Source organism: Diadema antillarum, unplaced genomic scaffold, assembly GCF_040938485.1.
Source record: "Diadema antillarum isolate AM-2024a unplaced genomic scaffold, OU_Dant_1.0 seq00000124_RagTag, whole genome shotgun sequence".
NCBI lineage: Eukaryota > Metazoa > Echinodermata > Echinoidea > Diadematoida > Diadematidae > Diadema > Diadema antillarum.
In genome coordinates, this window is record NW_027271204.1 from 995,581 (window position 1) to 1,018,215 (window position 22,635).

General features: G+C 37.5%; 1 non-coding gene across 1 annotated transcript; it reads right to left on the bottom strand.

The window, feature by feature from the left end:
• Positions 1-17,850: 17,850 nt before the first annotated feature.
• Positions 17,851-17,924, bottom strand: Trnat-agu (transfer RNA threonine (anticodon AGU)). Its single transcript has one exon. It is a non-coding gene; the product is annotated as a tRNA-Thr (tRNA).
• Positions 17,925-22,635: the final 4,711 nt, after the last annotated feature.

Here is a 22,635-nt window from a genome sequence, read left to right on the forward strand (position 1 = left end):
CAATCAAAGGCAAAAATGTATTCTTCATGCCCTTTTCAACAAGCCATTTTCATGACCTTTGTCATGCAGCTCTACTGATCTGTGATCCAGGTGATTACTATTCTAACTTTGTGTAAACCTTTATCGAAAGCAGACAGACCTCTCCTCTCTCCTTTCTTCTGTCCTATCTCTATGCAAGTCATCCCTTCCTCCTATTTTCCTACATGTTATGTATTATGTACGAGGGCTGCAGGCATATCGAGCAATGCCTAAGCTGTAGCTCTTCTGTATTGTTCATTGAATCGCTGATATGTTTTGTTGTACATTGTAAATGAAATGAAGAAACTTACTTTGTCAAAAACTAATGTTTATGTATGTCACCAACAATGTTTACATGTGAATACTAATCTGCATGTGCAATGATATAATGCAGGAACCAATAAATCAAATCAAATCAAATCAAATCAAATCAAATCAAATCAAATCAAATCAAATCAAATCAAATCAAATCAAATCAAATCAAATCAAATCAAATCAAATCAAATCAAATCAAACCTTGTGAAACCTCCCCGTATAGACATGTGATAGATGCGGACAAAGCCAAAACACGCCAAGAGACCCTTCACATCGAATTCACTATTATAAATTGTGTCTTCACCTTGGCATTCTAAACAATGAAGTATCGCCACCTTCAAGCAAACAAAGGAAGGAAATCATATATACCCTTTTCACTTTTCGACAATGATGACAGAAAATAATACTGTGGTTATTTTGTATCTTGATATGAAAACCGGATACTATTCAAAACTTGGATCATCGAGGGGTGTTCATCATGTACTGTGAATTTTTACCATCTTTTAGCATATTGCCAAAAACCAGAAGGAAATGCTTCGATCATCCAGCCTCCTCCCGAGGTCAACATAAGCGGCGTCCTTTACTACGAGGACGGAGACACAGCCACCTTTTCGTGCGAGGATGGATATGAGGCAATCGGCTGTTCTGATTTACAGAGCTGCACCAGTGAATGCAATGATGGAATTTGGAACTCAACGATTCCTACTTGTCAGGGTACGATCTATCACAGAGCGAATTGCAACTGTCGCTCATGTTAATTGCTATGTCTTTATCACGTTGACTACCTTTAAAGACTTAGGCTTAGGGTAAACACAATATCTTTATCTCTCTTTCAACGCCAGCGAATAAGAATCACGCGACTTTTTTTGTTAAGTGATATTAGCCAGACTACTTTGTGGATTCATTCAAATATTCATAATATTTACCAACTACGTTCATGTACGTCATATAGACCAGGAGCTGGCTGCTGGTCAATTTACCCCATCAAGCCCAAAAGGTTTGACCCCTCAAAGTTACTGGGGCCACCCCTCTCATTACAAAACTGGGCGTCAGCCTGATACCTGAGGGCGGGGTCGTTCCCCAGGGACCCCCCAAAATGGCCCCCGGCGGGTGTAATTTACCCCTTGGAGCCCATGGACCAAACCTGGTCTAAAAGAATGGCCTAGGGGTGTACATAATAAAAATATAAAAACTGACAAAATATCTGGTCGGGAAAGGGGTTGCCAGACCGTTCCCCCCCCCCCCCCCGGGCCCCCCCTGGCGGGTGTAATTTACCCCACACAGCCCATGCACCAAACTTGGTCCAATGAAAGTACTATGGGTGTACATAATGAAAATATAAAAACTGACACGATATCTGGTTGGGAAAGGGGTTGCCAGATCCCCTCACCCCCCCCCCCCCACCACCGCCCATTACGCCCCTTCGTGGGTTTAATTTAGCCAACAGCACCCATGGATCGAATTTGGCTGGGGGAAAGTAGGTCCCACTATGGGTGTGCAAAAAATAAAGATAAAAGATGACAAAATATCTCACTTACAAAGAGTAATCAAACATATCCCCTACCTTTGCTACCCCCCCCCCCCCCCCCCCCCCCATTTTGTAGTGTGAAGGGCCTGTACGGTTTGGAGAGGTATGAATGAGCGTGTCATAAAAAGTAATAAATGGAACTTCTTGAATTAAGATGAAGTTATAACAACAGAAGCATTGTGTGTGTACATACATCCACATGCCCCATCCCACTCCCTCCCCCAAAAGAATGGAGTTATCGATATCTACACTAGAAACATACTCAGACAGTGCAGACCTTTGCCAAGCAGCTCATTTCCAACCATCCACACATGCTAAAAACTGCCAAATTTCCCATATAAAAGCCTTTTGCTTTTAAATGCCATGAACTTCCAGCTGTGTGGTAGTGCATTGTATCTTGAGCACATGCCTTTACCTTTAGTGCGCATGTATGCAAACCTCAAATTCATGCAGCTTGAACTCCCAATTCCATTGATCTCATCTGCCATAAGATAAAAATCATCAAAATTTCATAAAGATTCCCGGATCACTACCAAAATTTATATTTATCATCTGTTTTTAAAATGTAATTGTGTTATTATCATCTTTTCATACAAGTTTCATCCAAATGTGTTCTCAACCTTTCGAGTTGTTTTGCATACAAACAATAATGCAGACAATACTATAAAGTAACATAAAACCTCAAGTGGCAGAAATAATCACAACTGTATCCAACATCCTACAGTTCAACTGTGTTACCATGCATGTGGAGCAAGCTCATGTACAACAGTACCATGTACAAGAAATTGTATACCTGTGATAAAAGATTGTACATGCAGTGGGTGCATAGGCCATAGTGTGGTTAATTGCATGCATAATTATATTTGTATGTTGTATACATTTTACTTGTTGCATGCAATTATACATTTCGAAGATCGGCAACATGTGTATCATCAGTCTGCAAACAATAAAAAGGCAGTGTTTTCCTGACCTTGGTAAGTGAACTGGGCTTTCCTATTGTAGGTACTATACTGGTAGGCCCCTATGACAGTAGTACATGTATTTCATCACTGGATGACAATTGGTGTCAGTAACAGAGCAAACAAAGAAAGGTAAAGAGTCTAGATCTTGGACTAGATCTAAGTCTCAAACATGCTATGATATGGCTAGATATCTAACGTTACACCTATATTTCCTATACATGCTATAGCTTGTAGAGTACCTAGTACTATTTGGCGAAACCAAATGAACTGGAACAGGGGATGGATTATCAGCGAGATGTAGTGTATTATGAGTCATAACTGAAAAACCAATAAATAGAACATCAATGTTCTCAGCCTATATAGATTTAAGTGTCAAAGGTGTGCATTGCTTTAAATTTGCATAGAACACTTAAACCCTGAATTTGTTAAAGTCACAGCACTTCCTATCATTCATATAGCTAGAGTCAAAAAGGCAGAATTATACTACATTTCAATTTCTCTATCTAATAGACAACTTTGACTTTAGAATTAGAAATAGCCTTATTAATAGCTATATGTATCATAAGTGTTGAAGACGCAGATGTTCCAGTGAATGAATACTTGCAGAATTGGGTATGAAGATTAGGCAAATAATCTGAAACTCTCTTTAAATATAGCAAAAGAAATAACAAACAGCCTGATTAAAGTTACAAATATTGTGATACCGATGTCTTAACAAGCTACAGTACATGCAGCATGTCTACCATGCCAGAAACATGGACAGAGAGCCTTAAAGGACAAGTTCACCTTCATAAACATAAGGATTGAGAGAATGCAGCAATATAAGTAGAACACATCAGTGAAAGTTTGAGGAAAATTGGACAATCGATGCAAAAGTTATGAATTTTTAAAATTTTTGTGTTGGAACCGCTGGATGAGGAGACTACTACAGCTTGTGAGTCATATGCGTACAACAGTATAAAGGAAATGTAAAAGAATATTCAACATATTTTCACTTTTTTCGCATAATAAAAGAGCTCTTGACTTGCCTCTTTCTAAAGGCAGGGGGAATAATATTGCCCATAACATTTGTCGGTAACGAGTCAGGGGAATGTGTACTTTTTTCAAAAGATGGAATTTTGTGAAATTCTCTTTATATTTTCCTTTTGTTGTACGCAAGCTATTCATACACTGCAGTAGTCTTCTCATCCAGCGGTTGCTGCACAAAAATTTTAAAAATTCATAACTTTTGAACGGATTGTCTGATTTTCCTCAAACTTTCAATGATGTGTTCTACTAATATTGCTACATAGAAAATAGCCCGATACAGCGAATGTGCGTCTTCATCAGCTCGAACAGCCTGCTTCGGGAAATTAGTCCGAAAATTGACGCATGCGCACTTTGCAATATTATTCTGCCTGGCTCGCGGTTCGAAAATGGATTTCCCCGCTCAAAATCTCCTATATCACCGTATGTACGATTCTACAACCAGGGAGGTGAGCAGTACAGCAAATTCTCTCCAAAGGGATATTAATAACGCTACTCTTTCTTCTGTCCAGTGAGGCATCTTATGAAATTACTACGAATTGCAATGTTTAAACAAATCCAAAATGCACACAATCTGCAAGAATCTTCAGCTAAGGTAGAGTGGACCAGAAGAAGAAGTTTACAAAAAACAGCTAGCATGCACGGCACTGAGTTTTAATAGGGAGGTGACAGAAATCACCTCCCTGGGGGGTGTTTCATAAAGCTGCTTGTAAAGTTACGAACAACTTACGAGCGACTGGTGATCAGTTCTTGTGCTGAATTATGGAAATTCTGATAAGTATAGCACATCAGAACTGATCACCAGTCGCTCGTAAGCTGTTCGTAACTTTACGAACAGCTTTATGAAACACCCCACTGGTTTTAAAGATGACAACAACAGTAGGCCTATAGTACATACATGTGATCCTTGAATACACCGAGCGTGTAATGTACTATACACAATCACTAGCTGCTTGTACATGGGATGCGCTTTCCATTGCCAGCTGGCTAACCAGAAGCGTGGAGGGATCGAGAAAATTTCGGGCTGATGGAGACGCACCCCAAGATAGCGCGCTATTTCACGAATTAGCGCTCTAGTTGACGAACTAGACCAAGATTTTGGGGGAAATTTTCCCGATCAAATAGCGCGCTATCTGCGTCTTCACTACACAGATAACGCGCTATTTTGACATCGGACTAGTTTGGTAACCGCAAGATAGCGCGCTATTTTGAAACTTCGGGCTGATGAAGACACGCCTATAGAATCAAGATCTCGACAGCAGAGTCATACTACATGAGAAATTCCAGGTGTTCAGTTTATTTTATTTTCGCACGGAACCTGCTTCAGCCAATGGCTGTTCTTCAGCTGGTCCGTGCCCGATAAAATCACATATGCATCATCATACATTGTACAATAACAAACATATCAAACAAACAAAACAAAAATACAATACGTTCTTAAAAAAACCCCAAAAAAATACACACAAATACAAGAAAGTATCCCAAAAGACACCAAACGTTTACCCTCTCCCATCCCCCGTCCATTCACAACACAATACTAAATATTCACATAATACATATCTTTATCCATCAAATATATTTCATAATTAACTACATTTCAGCCTTACACCTAAACAATAACCATAAATACAGCAAATGTCTTACTTTTAATATGTTCAGGAAGTTAGTTCCATCTTATAACTTCTCTATTTGATAAACTCCGTTTTTTTTTTTACATTTATACGCGGTCTTGCTATTTCTAACTTCTTACATGTATTTCCCAATCCATGATAAAATTCTTTGAATACAAAATATTCCATAAACTCACCAGGTATCATTTCATGGACAATCTTATACATAAAATGCAATACATGTTTATCTTTTCGCAGTGAAAGATTATCAATATTCAAACATTCGTAGATATCTCGACTAGAAAATCTCCACTCTCCATTGAGAACCACCCGGAGTGCCCTATTTTGCATTCGTTGTAAACTTTCCAAGTACCCTTTCCCAGCATTCCCCCATATTATACTACAATAATCAAACTTACTTTGTATTGCAGATTTATAAAATGTCAATGCAGTTTGTTGTGTAACATGCGGTCTTAATCTTTTTAATAAACATATATCTTTTGCTGTGTTCTTTCTTGAATAATCAATATGTTTATCCCAATTTAAATGCGCATCAATAATAACTCCGAGATATTTGCAGTGCGTAACGTGTTTGAGAGGAATATTCTGAATACATACATGTGGAGTAACAGTTGACTTAATTCGTTTCCTAGTTCCAATCAAAAGAAATTCACATTTTTTTTCACATTCAGAGCAAGTCTATTCCTTTTTAACCATTAATCAATAGATAACAAGTCTGCATTTAATGAATCTGTCAAAGTTTTGGGATTTACACTGGCATGATAAAGACATGTGTCATCTGCATATGATGACATTTTACATATATTCACACACTTAGGTAGATCGTTTACGTATAACACAAATAACAGTGGACCGAGGTTAGACCCCTGTGGTATTCCGTATGGCATCACCTGCGAACTGGACTGAACCCCATTTACACAAGTACTGTATATTGCATCCTATTATCTAAGCAGCTGCGGAACCATTGTAGGACCGAGCTGTCCTGTCCAGCAAGCCGTAGCTTTAATTCAAAAGAATGGAATGGTCGACTGTGTCGAAGGCTTTCTTTACGTCGAGTGTCACCACTCCAACTACAGTAGTTCACCTTTGTCTAAGCTATTCAGCCAGTCTTCCGTGACATTCAATAGCGATGTCAAGGTGGAATGTTTTGGTCTGAAACCGGATTGATGACAGTTTATAATTTTATTCTGGTCCAAGTAAGTGTAAAGCTGATCAAATACTATTTTTTCAACAATTTTTGCTATTACGGACAAAACAAATATTGGTCTATAATTGTTCATATCACATTTCTTGCGTGATTTATACACGGGAGTAACACGAGACTTTTTCCATTGCGTAGGTACAAGTCCCTGTTCCAAAGATAGATTTATGACATAATGTAAGAGGTTGTACAATTTGAATTACTATTATTTTCCAAAACGTAACAGGTATGTTATCTGGCCCACAAGCTTTCTTTTCTTCCAAATCATGTATAATTTTGATAACTTGATGTTCATTAACTTGATCAAAAGAAAAATGTAATTCACAATTTAAAGAGTGAGTGTTTTCTAACTTTTCATTTCGCCCAATAGAGGGCGCAATACTACTTTGAACTTCACGTCCGATCTCTATAAAATGAGAATTGATAAAATCAGCAATTTCTTTTTTATCATACACATTATCATTATCACGTTCTATTTTCAGTATATTCAAAGAATCATATTTTTCTGGCATTAAACTCTTCAGATTTAGTGTTAAAGGCGACTATCTTTTCGCATAGTTTTAACATTCTTGATATAATGGTGACGATTTCACTCGCTTTGTTTGCGTGCTTGTGATTTAGTTTAACTTTGTTTGCTCTATTTTATAGTAATACCTCATTGTTGTTTAGTGTCGTTTAGTTTGTTATGTCTCAAGTCATTTGTTTATACCTTACTATCTTCCAATGGCGTGTAGTATGCTCCATGATCCACGCGACTGCGGGATTTCCCTTGATCATCCGATCATAGTCAGAAATTCATACATGATTTGTGTTTTTGCTGTCTACTCTGTTAAATAACAATCTATTTTGGGGAAAGAGTCCAAAAAGGTTTATTAACAATTGGTTCTTTGATCTCTATCTGTCAAGCCCCTCATCAGCTGCAGTTGCACGACGCTCTAGGTCTTTACTGCATGCAGAAACATAACTGGAAATGTAGAATTCGTTTTCCCCGAGGGATAGTGGGCATACCCTTCAGGAAGACTCGTTCCCAGCAGATATCAATCTCCAAGTCTCAAAACAGGAAACTGATCATCATTTTGCGATTCACAATAATATAACATGATCTAACTTGAAGTGCAATTACAAATAATTTTAGATCGTTTAAACAAAAAAGTAAATAGTAGGTTTATATGTCGAGGGAGGAGAATGAAAAGTAATGTTGTGTCAAAACTCTGACCCATGCGTCGGGCTGTTTAAGTGCCACGCATGTCTTGTAAGTCACACCAATTGTTTCTTTTTTCACCCCACAGAAATCACAACAACCGTCCCTCCCACTACTACGGCTAACGATATGTCAACGATAACAACTACCCTTCTCACTACTGCACCAAATGACACATCGATTGGGACATCTCCTCTATATGCAACAGGTACATTACGTGGAATAGAGCAAAGGGGATGGGGCGCCCCCCTTGTTTTTGCATGATATATTGATACGGTCTTACAACCAGGGCGTCCCCCCCCCCCCACACAAACATAATATGTATTTTTTTTTCAGACAGTACAGGGTTATTATCCAAAATGTCACTTTTAAAAACGTAGCCCAGGGGGTGGTTGATGGCCGCAAAGTGCAGTTGCCGCAAAAATGTTTTCAAGGAATGCAATTTTTATTAGACCTTTGTTACACACCTCTGCAAATATAGTAAAAAATGAAGATACGTTTCACCCAAAAAGAGAAGGCGTCGTTTTTCTTAAAAGTAATCTGGGAGAAGTATTGGGTATGACGCTTACATAAAATATCTCAGCGAGATATAACTGTCGTATGATGGTTGCTTACATTCAGTTAAAAACTAGTATGTTGATAAGGTGTTAAACAGGCCTTATTCTATCCTCTTGTATCTGGGCAGCTGATTAGGAATAAGAACCTTTTGATATTAGCGTTTAGAACTATGTCATCCAACATCTTGTCTCTCCTTTACTTAATCTTTAGTTTAGAGGCGGTTGGGTTGTTAGTTTTGTTTTATACAAACGTCATATTATGTAAGGGGTTTTGCATGAGGTGAAGATAAATATGAATAAATCATGATTATATCTCTTCCCGTGCTTTCATCTTCACTTATTACAAAATAAATCAATGTAAGATAGACATGCAACAGCAACACATGCAAGCACTTGCCATTGCCGTCGATGAATATATTTCTTTCATATAAATCTTGATTAGAATTTGTTTTTTCTTTCCGCGCTTTAAAGGGATAGTACAGTATTGGTGGAGATGAGAATTGGGCTTTTAAATTTTTGTGAGATACCAAGAAAACACTTATGATATAGCACAGGGCATACCATTTTAAGAGGAATTAAAAGTTTAATTGATGAAAATCGTGTTTGGAATAACTAAAACATCCAAAAATAAAGCAAAACAAAGTGATCGTTACAAAGTGTAGGTCCCACACTTTATTAGAATCACTCTTTTTAGGATATCTCAGCCATTTCAAAACCAATTTTTATCAAATAAACGTTGAATTCCTCATAGAATTACATGCTCTTTCATATTTCATAAGCGATTTCTCATTATCTCACCTAAGAATGTTAGAAACCTGAAATTATGTCTCAGCCAGAACTGTACGATCCCTTTAAATTGCCAGTATATTCTAGCCTTATACATTAAGCATGATGATTATGGTAACCGACAGGAAACGGAACTTCCGGGACTTCATTAATAACAGACTCTACGAATATGATGTCCACGGAACCGGAATCGACTACTTCTGTAGGTATGTACTTTTATTTGTCTTGCGAGCCTTTTAAGGAAAAATGTAAAATGAGTTACCATTGAACTCATTTATCGTTTGAATGTATTTGCTTATTACTTACAATCCCTATTGTTACTATACTTTAGTAACCCTTTCCTTGCTCACAGCATACGTGCAAAAACAAACAAACCAAAAACAAAAACAAACACACATACACACGAAAAATGAATCAAAAAGATGAAACGATCGTGCGTACCGAAAAAATATGACCTCATACACAAATTTACTCACAAACAAAGAAAAATAGAGAAAAACAAAATATTCGTTGCTCCCACAAAATGCCAACGAAGAGAAACAATCTCGAGCAAATTCTCAAATATTCTTATTTCTTTTTATAACGTATTTCAGAAGAGCCATAATACTCACCCAACATGATGTTGTTAATGGACACATGATTTTCAAGTATTTGTGCATAACACTTCTCTATTCTACCATTTATTAACAATGTTAACTGTTGTCTTATTTTTTTTTCATTTACGGTAACCCAAAGCTCTTAAGTTTGAGTAAGATTTTCCAATATGAAATCAGTTGTATTTTCTTAACTGAGGCATTTTTTGTTAATCCGCCTTCTTACGATAGACACAGCAACTGAGCCTTCTTCTGTTCCATCTACGACAATGCCTGCATCTATGACAATGCCAGTGACGTCAGACGTTTATACCGAGACTACAGTAGCCGGTAAGGACAATGGAATTTGTCTAGAATATCATTTCTTTAAAGTTGTATCGTTTGATCGAAGATGTTTTTCAAGAATGGTGTCAGTCAAAAAATGGGGAAAAAACACACACACATAAGTATAATGAGACGGAAAAGGGTAACTTTTTACAGTTTATATACTGTTATATTGATTGTTTAACAATGTATATTTTGCAAAAGATGTGTTTAGTTTATGTCATGGATACAAATGACTTTGTGGGAGACCTAACTGTTATGATAAAACTCTATGTCCAGTGAAAATGACATGCTCTTTACTTTAGATCTATGCACCACTATTTTCGAGGATAACCTGTGCGATTATAGCTTGAATATTCTTTGCTTCTTTCAGGTCGGGAGATTGTACCTTTTATTTGATACTTCCTGAAAAGAAAACGTCTTGTTTAATTCGTACGGTATTTCGAGCCCGCCCCGATCGATTATTGTTCTGTGTAAAAATAGTACAAAGAACACGAAATTAATGCTTTACTTAAGCCGTTGACACTAATCAGTCAAAAAATGGGGAAAAAACACACACACATAAGTATAATGAGACGGAAAAGGGTAACTTTTTACAGTTTATATACTGTTATATTGATTGTTTAACAATGTATATTTTGCAAAAGATGTGTTTAGTTTATGTCATGGATACAAATGACTTTGTGGGAGACCTAACTGTTATGATAAAACTCTATGTCCAGTGAAAATGACATGCTCTTTACTTAGATCTATGCACCACTATTTTCGAGGATAACCTGTGCGATTATAGCTTGAATATTCTTTGCTTCTTTCAGGTCGGGAGATTGTACCTTTTATTTGATACTTCCTGAAAAGAAAACGTCTTGTTTAATTCGTACGGGATTTCGAGCCCGCCCCGATCGATTATTGTTCTGTGTAAAAATAGTACAAAGAACACGAAATTAATGCTTTACTTAAGCCGTTGACACTAATCGATGTAAGTTTTTGCAAAACTGGCCTCATGTATTCACCATCAGGTAACCCTGCACGGTTGGTATTTCCTAATTGCTTGATAAAATGATGCGTAATATTACCCGCATGTCTGGCTGCGTGTATAAGTCGACACGGATGCCTTTTTTTTTAAATGTAAAATTGGGTTTATTTGGTGGCACGTTCCCGCTGTTTCTGTATTACGTTGGGTTGTCTTTGTCTTTATGACGTTTTGCAGGTTGTATATTATGTTAAAGAGATTGCATCAACATGGAAATCTCTATTGGATGTATAGGTGCCATTTGACCTAAGTCCGAATCAATAGCGTGGCACACCGCCGGTTTCTCAAACTCTCTCCACACTTTTTCCGTGTGCATTACCTAAAACTGCAGTATATTACATAATATGCTGTTATAATTCCTTGTAAGAGTCCATGAACGTGGAAATAAACTTCATTCCTGTGTTAAAAGCAAGAGTGTCAGATTATCTAGCAGCACTACAGTAGACCTATGGGTAAAGAAAAGAAGAGATTTATTGACAAACGAAGCAGAAGTTAAGAAAAGAATCAAGTCTCAACCAGAGTATCAGCTATATCTCTGTTCTTTTTCACGCATTTGCATCGGGCGTGCAAATCTTATGATGATGAAGGATGAACAAAGTTCAAGTGTTCATTTGTGATTTGTGGAAACCTCCTTTATGATTTATATCAATTTAGGCGATATCATCGACGTGCAAAATTACACACCGTAATTTTGACTGAAAACAATTTAATCATATTTAATCATCTCACAAATATCCTTTTAAAGAAGTTATGTCTATTACGACCCGGTAATCACTGAAGCCAAATACTTAAGTCATTAGTCTGTTAGTGATCATCATAGTTACCAGAAAAACACATATATTCTCGGAAGACAAAAGAGAACTTGATGACTTTACGGGATCCGGGAGTGGTCATGCTCTCTTGATTATGCTTTATTTCATAGAACAAACGAAGATTTCACCATTAGACAGTAAACCAAACATAGTGACGACGGCATATGTTTAAATGACGTTAGTAGGTGTGTCCATTATTACAGAATACCGTATCATAAATCACCACGCCACTATAACCTTAACTGCCGGACTTTTCTGAAGGCGTGTCTTATTTCTCTTATATCAATTTGTTTTTCCTCTTCCGCGCTATCGTAAAAAGAAAAGCAAACACAATATGAAATAAAATTCTAATATTCGATCTTGTTGCTATGCAAACTAATTCTTTCCATTAAATCATTGAATAGTTTTCAACATCCTCGCGCACTGAATTGAAATGTGTAGTTTCTGTTCGGAAAAAAAAAAAATGCTATGATGTTGCGATTGCAATATTTTAATTTTACTTCTCTTAGCAGATAAAGAGGAATAATGATGCTTTCCCAGAAATTAAATTCCTTGTGTGCAATGTTATGATCTCTCAAACTCATGACAGTATTGATTTCAAAACCTTCTCATATCGCCGTTTTTCATAACCAACACAACAGTAACGAAGCCTCATTTCTTCAACAGTATTAATAATAATAAACAAAAACAAGTAAACCTTCAAACAAACACAACATGACGTTTAACCATTCTGACCTGAAAAAGAAATAATTCATGTATTGAATTTTTACATGGTTGACATCATCCTCCAGGAACTACAGGATTAACAGCTACTACCTCAGTGACCGGCCAACCAACCATTTTGACTACTTCAACGGATTTTATGACGTCAGCAGGTCTGTATCTACTGGGCGTATTGCCCTATTATAAAATGAACGACAACTGTACCTTGAACTAATAGGTCATCACTTTACTTTCTAACGCAATAAACCACACTATGATAACAGGCACCCCCTTCCAATTGAAAGATAAGGGGTAGGATCATACCTATTGGACCTTTAAGTCTACTCGATGGTTTCCATTGATGGATCCGTGTTTTCTTTGGGAATTCGCTTTTAAATGAAAACGAAACTCAATATATATGTAGATTGAGGTAATGTAGCAATATTAGTATAACACATCAGTCCGTGGAAGTTTTAGGAAATTTGGCAATCCGTTCAAATTGTATAAATTTTTAAAGCTTTGGTTTCAGCATCATTGGATGGTGGATGATACTCAGTAGACTACTACAGTGACTTCACATAATGAAGAACGATATAGAGAGAGTATAAAGAAAATTAAACAAATTTCCATTTCTTAATGAAAAGTGTATACACATTCCCTTGACTTGTTACTAATAAAGTAAGTTTATGTGTTGAGGACGGGCTGATTTTGCTACAACACGGATTTCCCATAGATATACCTGCCCTAGTATACTCGGGACTAATGATATGCTTATCTTCAATGCGTTATTCAAGGGTAATACTACTCCCCCCCCCCCCTTTTTTTTTTGGAAAAGAGGTATCAGGAGCCTGTTGCATAAAACTTCTACCCGAGAAAACTCGGGTTGATAACAAACGGATTTTACTCTTTAAAGTCAAAGGCATTATGTACACTAACCCGAGTTTTTTAGTTCTTACCAGAGTTTTTCTTAGGTATAACGTTTAATGCAACGGGTCCCACCTCAAATGATAATTTCATTATGCTCTAACATTTGAAATACCATGGATTTCCAGTTATATCGTTCTTCACGATGTAGAGTCACAGATTAGCAGTGTTCTCCTCTATCGATGGCTGAACAAAAATATTACAAATTCATAGCTTTTCAACTGATTGTCCAATTTTCCTCAAATTTCTGCCAATGTCTTCTACTAATAGTGCTGCATAAACTCAACGAACATGTATTTTTCGATTTCATTTTCATTATTTTGATATCATCCTTAAAAAGTACAGCGCTTTTCATAGATATTGCATTGACAGCAAAAGGCAAAAGTGACATTGCGCACGTTGCTGTGCAACAATCACGTATACCCCAAGCAAGCTATGTGTAGACATTTCATTGGTGTTCAGTGTGTCGTCTAGCATAGAAATAACCATACATGGATTGCTACAGCAATAGTTATCTCACTGATCAGGTAGGCAAGCATTGTGGCAACTTCACTGAATCATGCTTTGACCTTGAAAGGTATGTGCTTGGGCGGCATTCATTATTTATGGGTCATAACACTAATTTCCATCGTTGCACATCGTTGTATCTTCCAATTGCATCATCTCAACACATCCGACTAAGAGTTAAAGTGACACGCTCCTCCACACACACACACACACACACAAACACAAATACACACACACACACACGCACACACACATATAATATATATATATATATATATATATATATATATATATATATATATATATAATATACGTATATATATATATACATATGTAGGGGAACCCGGAGCAAAGTGGACCAAAAATGTTTGTCCAGCCAAAGCGGGAATTCAAAGCAGAGTAGAGCAAGATTTTTTGTTTATACTATTACCTGAGGACCACCGCTAACAAATGGCAGTAAAAATTGTTTTCAAGTTGGTTTCACAAGGCCATTAGTTAACATTTTCCACCTTACCCCGTCCACTTTGCCCTAACCATTTATAATTTTCCCAAGATGCATCACTGTGACGTTGGCCAATATTTGCTAGCCCTGATATAACGATTTATGGAAGCTTAAATTACTACATATAAATTTATTTGGAAATAAAATCATTTTGAACTGAATTGAATTGAACTGAAATCCATGCATTGTTGTTACCATGGTTTTTGAGACACTATTTCAGATAAGCATGATAATTTGGCATAAAATATATAATCATCAATTGTTGGTTTTCAGGTATGCAAAACAAATATTTTGCCTAAAGACACACATACAATTATTTATTTACACAGCTCTGATATCAAAAGATGGGGCATCCCTAGAGGGATCTTGGTGCATGAGCTTTAGATTCAAGACTGAATATATGAAGAGTTTGCTCTCAAAAACCGATAAGTTTATTTTTGAAGATTTTGAAGTACGGTCTCTGTCATAAAGTACAAAATAATACCTTTTAAATGATATATTGATCACTACATATAATGGTACATTTTTGAAGTTATGGTCAAAAGAAGCAAAAATTTTCTTATTATTCTCTTTATTTTTCTTGACCTTTAATCGCAAATATCACCATATATTATTTTGGTAAATATGGACTTATCGGTTTTTGCGAACAAACTCTTCATATATATAGGTTTAATGGGGGTGTTTCACTTTGACCTGTGTTCCTCTTTGCCCCGGGTTCCCCTATGTCTACACTGGTATATGATATCATTGAAGCCAAAAAGAATCTGGATGCGATCGTGGCTTGGATGATAAAACTTAAAGTGTTAAAATCATAACATCAAAGAGTCGTATTCCCAGGATGTTTCAACATGATAAAATGTAAATTTCCACACAAGGAAGAAGAACCTTGTAAACCCATTAGTATTTCATTTTTGTCTTGGATTTCTTTTACTTTGATGCCTCGCCAGAAATTATGTTTTTGGGTTGTCCGTCTCTGCGTCTTTCCATTCGTAACCGATCGAAGGGCCATTTGAGTTATCCAAATGAAACTTTTCATAATTATGTATGTACGAGAGGACAAAGTTGTGCCTATCAGCTATTGGGTGCATCTGCTCAAGGCCATTGGTCAAAGGTCAAATGTCAAAGGCGAAATCAATTCTTACAATGTCACTATTTTACCCATTATCTCGATCTGCAATGCCTGAAGGTATTTTTCATAAAACTAAGCATATATAATGTATTACCAGGTTCACATTCTTGAGGGAAAGGCATGAGCCATCAAGGTCATATTATCTCCACAAGGCTTAATATTTATGCATGAACTGCCTGAAAATAATTCTCTTTTTTTTTTGGGGGGGGGGGGTCATGGTTTAATAGTCAAGGGTGAAAGGTCACGTGGAAATCCAAAAATCTTGTATTAATTCTGAATGTACATTATTTCATCCATAAATTGAAAATTAGTCATACCGGTGACCCTTGATAAGACTAGGTATGCATTACTGCACAATCTGCAAGGAAACAATATTAATTAAAAAAAACCCGGATCTAAACATTGAATGGTTTTTGGAAGAAAGATGTAGTCCATATGGTCAAAGGACAAATCTCGAAATAAATGTCAAGGGAAACTGCTCAAATTTTGGAACTATTTCTCTCTGATATTTTCTAGAAAAAGAAAAATCGCCATTCAAATGAAGTGCAGTTTATAAGGATTTTTAAACACTAAGCACATTTTGGGTGGTGCCATCAAACTTTCAAACAAGTCATTTACAGTTCTTTTACCATTTATAAGGAATTTATCTCACACTGTCAATATTAACAAGAAACCAATGGGAGAAAATGGGCTATAGGAGGCATATACCAGTCGCCATAGTGACATTTCTAGTTTCCTTATCAAAGTTCATAGTACCGCCCGCAATGATCATACAAAACGCCATGAACAGATATAGTTGTTCAGGAAAAAAAAGCAAGTTAGAGCTAAGCTATGAGTTACCGACCAACGGAGTTAAATTGTAGGCGTAATGCATGTTTACTCGAGAACACTTCGATGAGATATTATCAAATTTTTCCTCATAAGGCTGAATATACATTCATGTTTGCGACATAACTATATCTGTGTGCCTGTTGCTTCTGCCTTCAATCTTCCAATTACCCTTTTCCTGACTCGTGTCGCTTCAAACCAATTCACCTAACGTTTCAAAGCTAAGGGAACGACACCGCGGACTCTCTCTACAGAGGTACCTACTGACCGGACACTATCACCGGGAATAACAACATCCGAAACAATGTCGACGCCAACGGATAAGATGACGTCATCAACTCAGTCGGCAATAATGACGACAGAAATAGCAAAATCGCCGACTGCAATCGTCACGATTATGAGGACAACGGATGCGCAAGACACGACGACGTCGTCGGGTGTGTGTTGGATCTATCTTTGAAATACGAATTCACTGGCGTCAGGAAGGCATTGATGCTGTTCTGGAAATTAACGATAGTAGTCGTATTAAGAGGCCCTAACCAAATGATTTGTAGTCCCTGTAATATTCCACGACTAGCTATGGTAAATTTCTCTCCATATATGGATCAAAACATATTCACGCTTACTCCATACAACATAGACACAACAGGCAAGCATATTATGCTTGCCTGTTGTGTCTTTATATCCATTCTTTCATTCAAATTGTATGATTTCATGTCTTATATTGGTTCAATTCAAATCACTTCGTTGCCCAAAGCTACCAAAACAGCACCACCCACTGTCTCGACAGAGGTACCTTCTGTTCCGACATTCTCGCCATCACCGAAAATACTAACGTCGGAATCGATGTCCGCAACGACGGAGACAATGGCGTCATCAACTCAATCGACGATGGTGACGACAAAAATGGCAACGTCGCCGACTGAAATTGTTACAACAATGATCACGAAGATGACAACATCGTCGGGTGGGTGTTCGATATTCATTGGACTATATTGAAATTTACATTGTGACAGTCTTTTCAAAGCATAAACTTGCAAATTTCTTATCATGCTTTGTGCTTGTTCATTTCAATACAATTGATACATATCCCACGACCCTCTTCCTTTCCGCTGGCCTTAGCTTTTGTACATTTTCTTTTTCTAAGATCATCATTTACAATATTTCAGTTCAAAGTGGGGTTTGAATATCACATTCCCATTTCCACCCTCATGTACAAGCAAAAAGAAAAGAAATAAAAATATATATAGTGAGAACTTTGAGCAAAGAAAATGGGTTTTCATCGGGATTCGAACCCGAGACCTCCGGATTACTAGACCGGTGCTCTACCGACTGAGCTATTGAAAGCCCTAGATCGGTGTTCGTCCCAAACCCTTAATTATCTTTGCTCGTGTGGTCAGAAGATATAGTGTGTGTATGTGTGACACACACACACACACACACACACACACACACACATTAACCTGACATAAACCTAAAGAATGTAAATCAAATTTGGAGTAAATGCGAGGGATCGCCGAAGCGATGCAGCTTTTTGTAATATGTTTTGAAACAAGAAAGGGAAAACTGTTTCTGGTCAGTTTTCCCTTTCTTGTTTCAAAACATATTACAAAAAGCTGCATCGCTTCGGCGATCCCTCGCATTTACTCCAAATTTGATTTACATTCTTTTAGACCAGGAGCTGGCTGCTGGTCAATTTACCCCATCAAGCCCAAAAGGTTTGACCCCTCAAAGTTACTGGGGCCACCCCCCTCATTACAAAACTGGGCGTCAGCCTGATACCTGAGGGCGGGGTCGTCCCCCAGGGACCCCCCCAAAATGGCCCCCGGCGGGTGTAATTTACCCCATGGAGCCCATTGACCAAACCTGGTCTAAAAGAATGGCCTAGGGGTGTACATAATAAAAATATAAAAACTGACAAAATATCTGGTCGGGAAAGGGGTTGCCAGACCGTCCCCCCCCCCCTGCCCCCCCCCCCCCCCCCCTGGCGGGTGTAATTTACCCCACACAGCCCATGCACCAAACTTGGTCCAATGAAAGTACTATGGGTGTACATAATGAAAATATAAAAACTGACACGATATCTGGTTGGGAAAGGGGTTGCCAGATCCCCTCACCCCCCCCCCCCCACCACCACCACCCATTACGCCCCTTCGTGGGTTTAATTTAGCCAACAGCACCCATGGATCAAATTTGGCTGGGGGAAAGTAGGCCCCACTATGGGTGTGCAAAAAATAAAGATAAAAGCTGACAAAATATCTCACTTACAAAGAGTAATCAAACATATCCCCTACCTTTGCTACCCCCCCCCCCATTTTTTTCGTGTGAAGGGCCTATACGGTTTGGAGAGGTATGAATGAGCGTGTCATAAAAAGTAATAAATGGAACTTCTTGAATTAAGATGAAGTTATGACAACAGAAGCATTGTGTGTGTACATATATCCACATGCCCCATCCCACTCCCTCCCCCGAAAGAATGGAGTTATTGATATCTACACTAGAAACATACTCAGACAGTGCAGACCTTTGCCAAGCAGCTCATTTCCACCCATCCACACATGCTAAAAACTGCCAAATTTCCCATATAAAAGCCTTTTGCTCTTAAATGCCATCAACTTCCAGGTGTGTGGTAGTGCATTATACCTTGAGCACATGCCTTTACCTTTAGTGCGCATTGATGCAAACCTCTAATAATTCATGCAGCTTGAACTCCCAATTCCATTGATCTCATCTGCCATAAGATAAAAATCATCAAAATTTCATAAAGATTCCCGGATCACTACCAAAATTTATATTTATCATCTGTTTTTAAAATGTAATTGTGTTATTATCATCTTTTCATACAAGTTTCATCCAAATGTGTTCTCAACCTTTCAAGTTGTTTTGCATACAAACAATAATGCAGACAATACTATATATAAGTAACATAAAACCTCAAGTGGCAGAAATAATCACAACTGTATGCAACATCCTACAGTTCAACTGTGTTACCATGCATGTGGAGCAAGCTCATGTACAACAGTACAAGAAACTGTATACCTGTGATACAAAATTGTACATGCAGTGGGTGCATAGGCCATAGTGTGTTTAATTGCATGCATATATTTGTATGTTGTATACATTTTACTTGTTGCATGCAATTATACATTTCGAAGATCGGCAACACGTGTATCATCAGTCTGCAAACAATAAAAAGGCGGTGTTTTCCTGACCTTGGTATTAAGTGAACTGGGCTTTCCTATTGTAGGTACTATACTGGTAGGCCCCTATGACAGTGAGTACATGTATTTCATCACTGGATGACAATTGGTGTCAGTAACAAAGCAAACAAAGAAAGGTCAAGAGTCTAGATCTTGGACTAGATCTAAGTCTCAAATATGCTATGATATGGCTAGATATCTAACGTTAGGACCTATATTTCCTATACATGCTATAGCTTGTAGAGTACCTAGTACTATTTGGCGAAACCAATGAACTGGAACAGGGGATGGATTATCAGCGAGATGTAGTGTATTATGAGTCATAACTGAAAAAACCAATAAATAGAACATCAATGTTCTCAGCCTATATAGGTTTAAGTGTCAAAGGTGTGCATTGCTTTAAATTTGCATAGAACACTTAAACCCTGAATTTGTTAAAGTCACTGCACTTCCTATCATTCATAGCTAGAGTCAAAAAGGCAGAATTATACTACATTTCAATTTCTCTATCTAATAGACAACTTTGATTTTAGGATTAGAAATAGCCTTATTAATAGCTATATGTATCATAAGTGTTGAAGATGCAGATGTTCCACTGAATGAATACTTGCAGAATTGGGTATGAAGATTAGGCAAATAATCTGAAACTCTCTTTAAATATAGCAAAAGAAATAACAAACTGTCCCTGTGTTGTAGCCTCTCCCAGGAGAGGCTGCAGTGCCAGTGTGGTGCATGTAGTAGTCTTTGTGCAGACTCATTGACAACCAACAAAGGTTTGTACCTGTAAACTATGAGAGCTGCACAAGGTATAGAAAACAAACAACTGAAGTGAAAACAAGCTTATGTGTACTTTCGCCTCATACATCAGTGTAAACAAACTCAGAGTTGAGCATAGCAATGCACAATTATAGCTTTGGCTCTAACAGAGGTGTAAGTGAATGACCTTTGGTACAGATTCCTATATTTTTGCAGGTATTTAAAATATCATCTTACTACCAATGGATTTGATTTGCAATTTAAGCAATTTGAGGCTTCATTTGGTCACAGCTCTTCAATCTTAAGGCTCTCTGTCCATGTTTCTGGCATGGTAGACATGCTGCATGTACTGTAGCTTGTTAAGACATCGATATCACAATATTTGCAACTTTAATCAGGCTGTTTGTTATTTCTTTTGCTATATTTAAAGGGAGTTTCAGATTATATGCCTAATCTTCATACCCAATTCTGCAAGCATTCATTCACTGGAACATCTGCATCTTCAACACTTATGATACATATAGCTATTAATAAGGCTATTTCTAATCCTAAAATCAAAGTTGTCTATTAGATAGAGAAATTGAAATGTAGTATAATTCTGCCTTTTTGACTCTAGCTATGAATGATAGGAAGTGCAGTGACTTTAACAAATTCAGGGTTTAAGTGTTCTATGCAAATTAAGTTAAAGCAATGCACACCTTTGACACTTAAACCTATATAGGCTGAGAACACTGATGTTCTATTTATTGGTTTTTCAGTTATGACTCATAATACACTACATCTCGCTGATAATCCATCCCCTGTTCCAGTTCATTTGGTTTCGCCAAATAGTACTAGGTACTCTACAAGCTATAGAATGTATAGGAAATATAGGTCTAACGTTAGATATCTAGCCATATCATAGCATATTTGAGACTTAGATCTAGTCCAAGATCTAGACTCTTGACCTTTCTTTGTTTGCTTTGTTACTGACACCAATTGTCATCCAGTGATGAAATACATGTACTACTGTCATAGGGGCCTACCAGTATAGTACCTACAATAGGAAAGCCCAGTTCACTTAATACCAAGGTCAGGAAAACACCGCCTTTTTATTGTTTGCAGACTGATGATACACGTGTTGCCGATCTTCGAAATGTATAATTGCATGCAACAAGTAAAATGTATACAACATACAAATATATGCATGCAATTAAACACACTATGGCCTATGCACCCACTGCATGTACAATTTTGTATCACAGGTATACAGTTTCTTGTACTGTTGTACATGAGCTTGCTCCACATGCATGGTAACACAGTTGAACTGTAGGATGTTGCATACAGTTGTGATTATTTCTGCCACTTGAGGTTTTATGTTACTTATATATAGTATTGTCTGCATTATTGTTTGTATGCAAAACAACTTGAAAGGTTGAGAACACATTTGGATGAAACTTGTATGAAAAGATGATAATAACACAATTACATTTTAAAAACAGATGATAAATATAAATTTTGGTAGTGATCCGGGAATCTTTATGAAATTTTGATGATTTTCATCTTATGGCAGATGAGATCAATGGAATTGGGAGTTCAAGCTGCATGAATTTGAGGTTTGCATCCATGCGCACTAAAGGTAAAGGCATGTGCTCAAGGTATAATGCACTACCACACACCTGGAAGTTGATGGCATTTAAAAGCAAAAGGCTTTTATGTGGGAAATTTGGCAGTTTTTAGCATGTGTGAATGGGTGGAAATGAGCTGCTTGGCAAAGGTCTGCACTGTCTGAGTATGTTTCTAGTGTAGATATTGATAACTCCATTCTTTTGGGGGAGGGAGTGGGATGGGGCATGTGGATATATGTACAGACACAATGCTTCTGTTGTCATAACATGACGCAAATCTCTCGTTTGAAGAGGCTACACCCCCGTGAATAATGCCAGTGTATATCTTGGCAATCAATGACTTAAAAACCAAAGATATAAAACACCTATTTCTTGACCCTGGCCTAATCTAAGCATCAGTCATCGCCACAGCGCCACAGGGGGGGCACCGCGAGAGGAGGAGATTGTTTTGGTTTTGGCATGGGCTATGTAGCTCCATGGTGCGTGTGTGTGTACG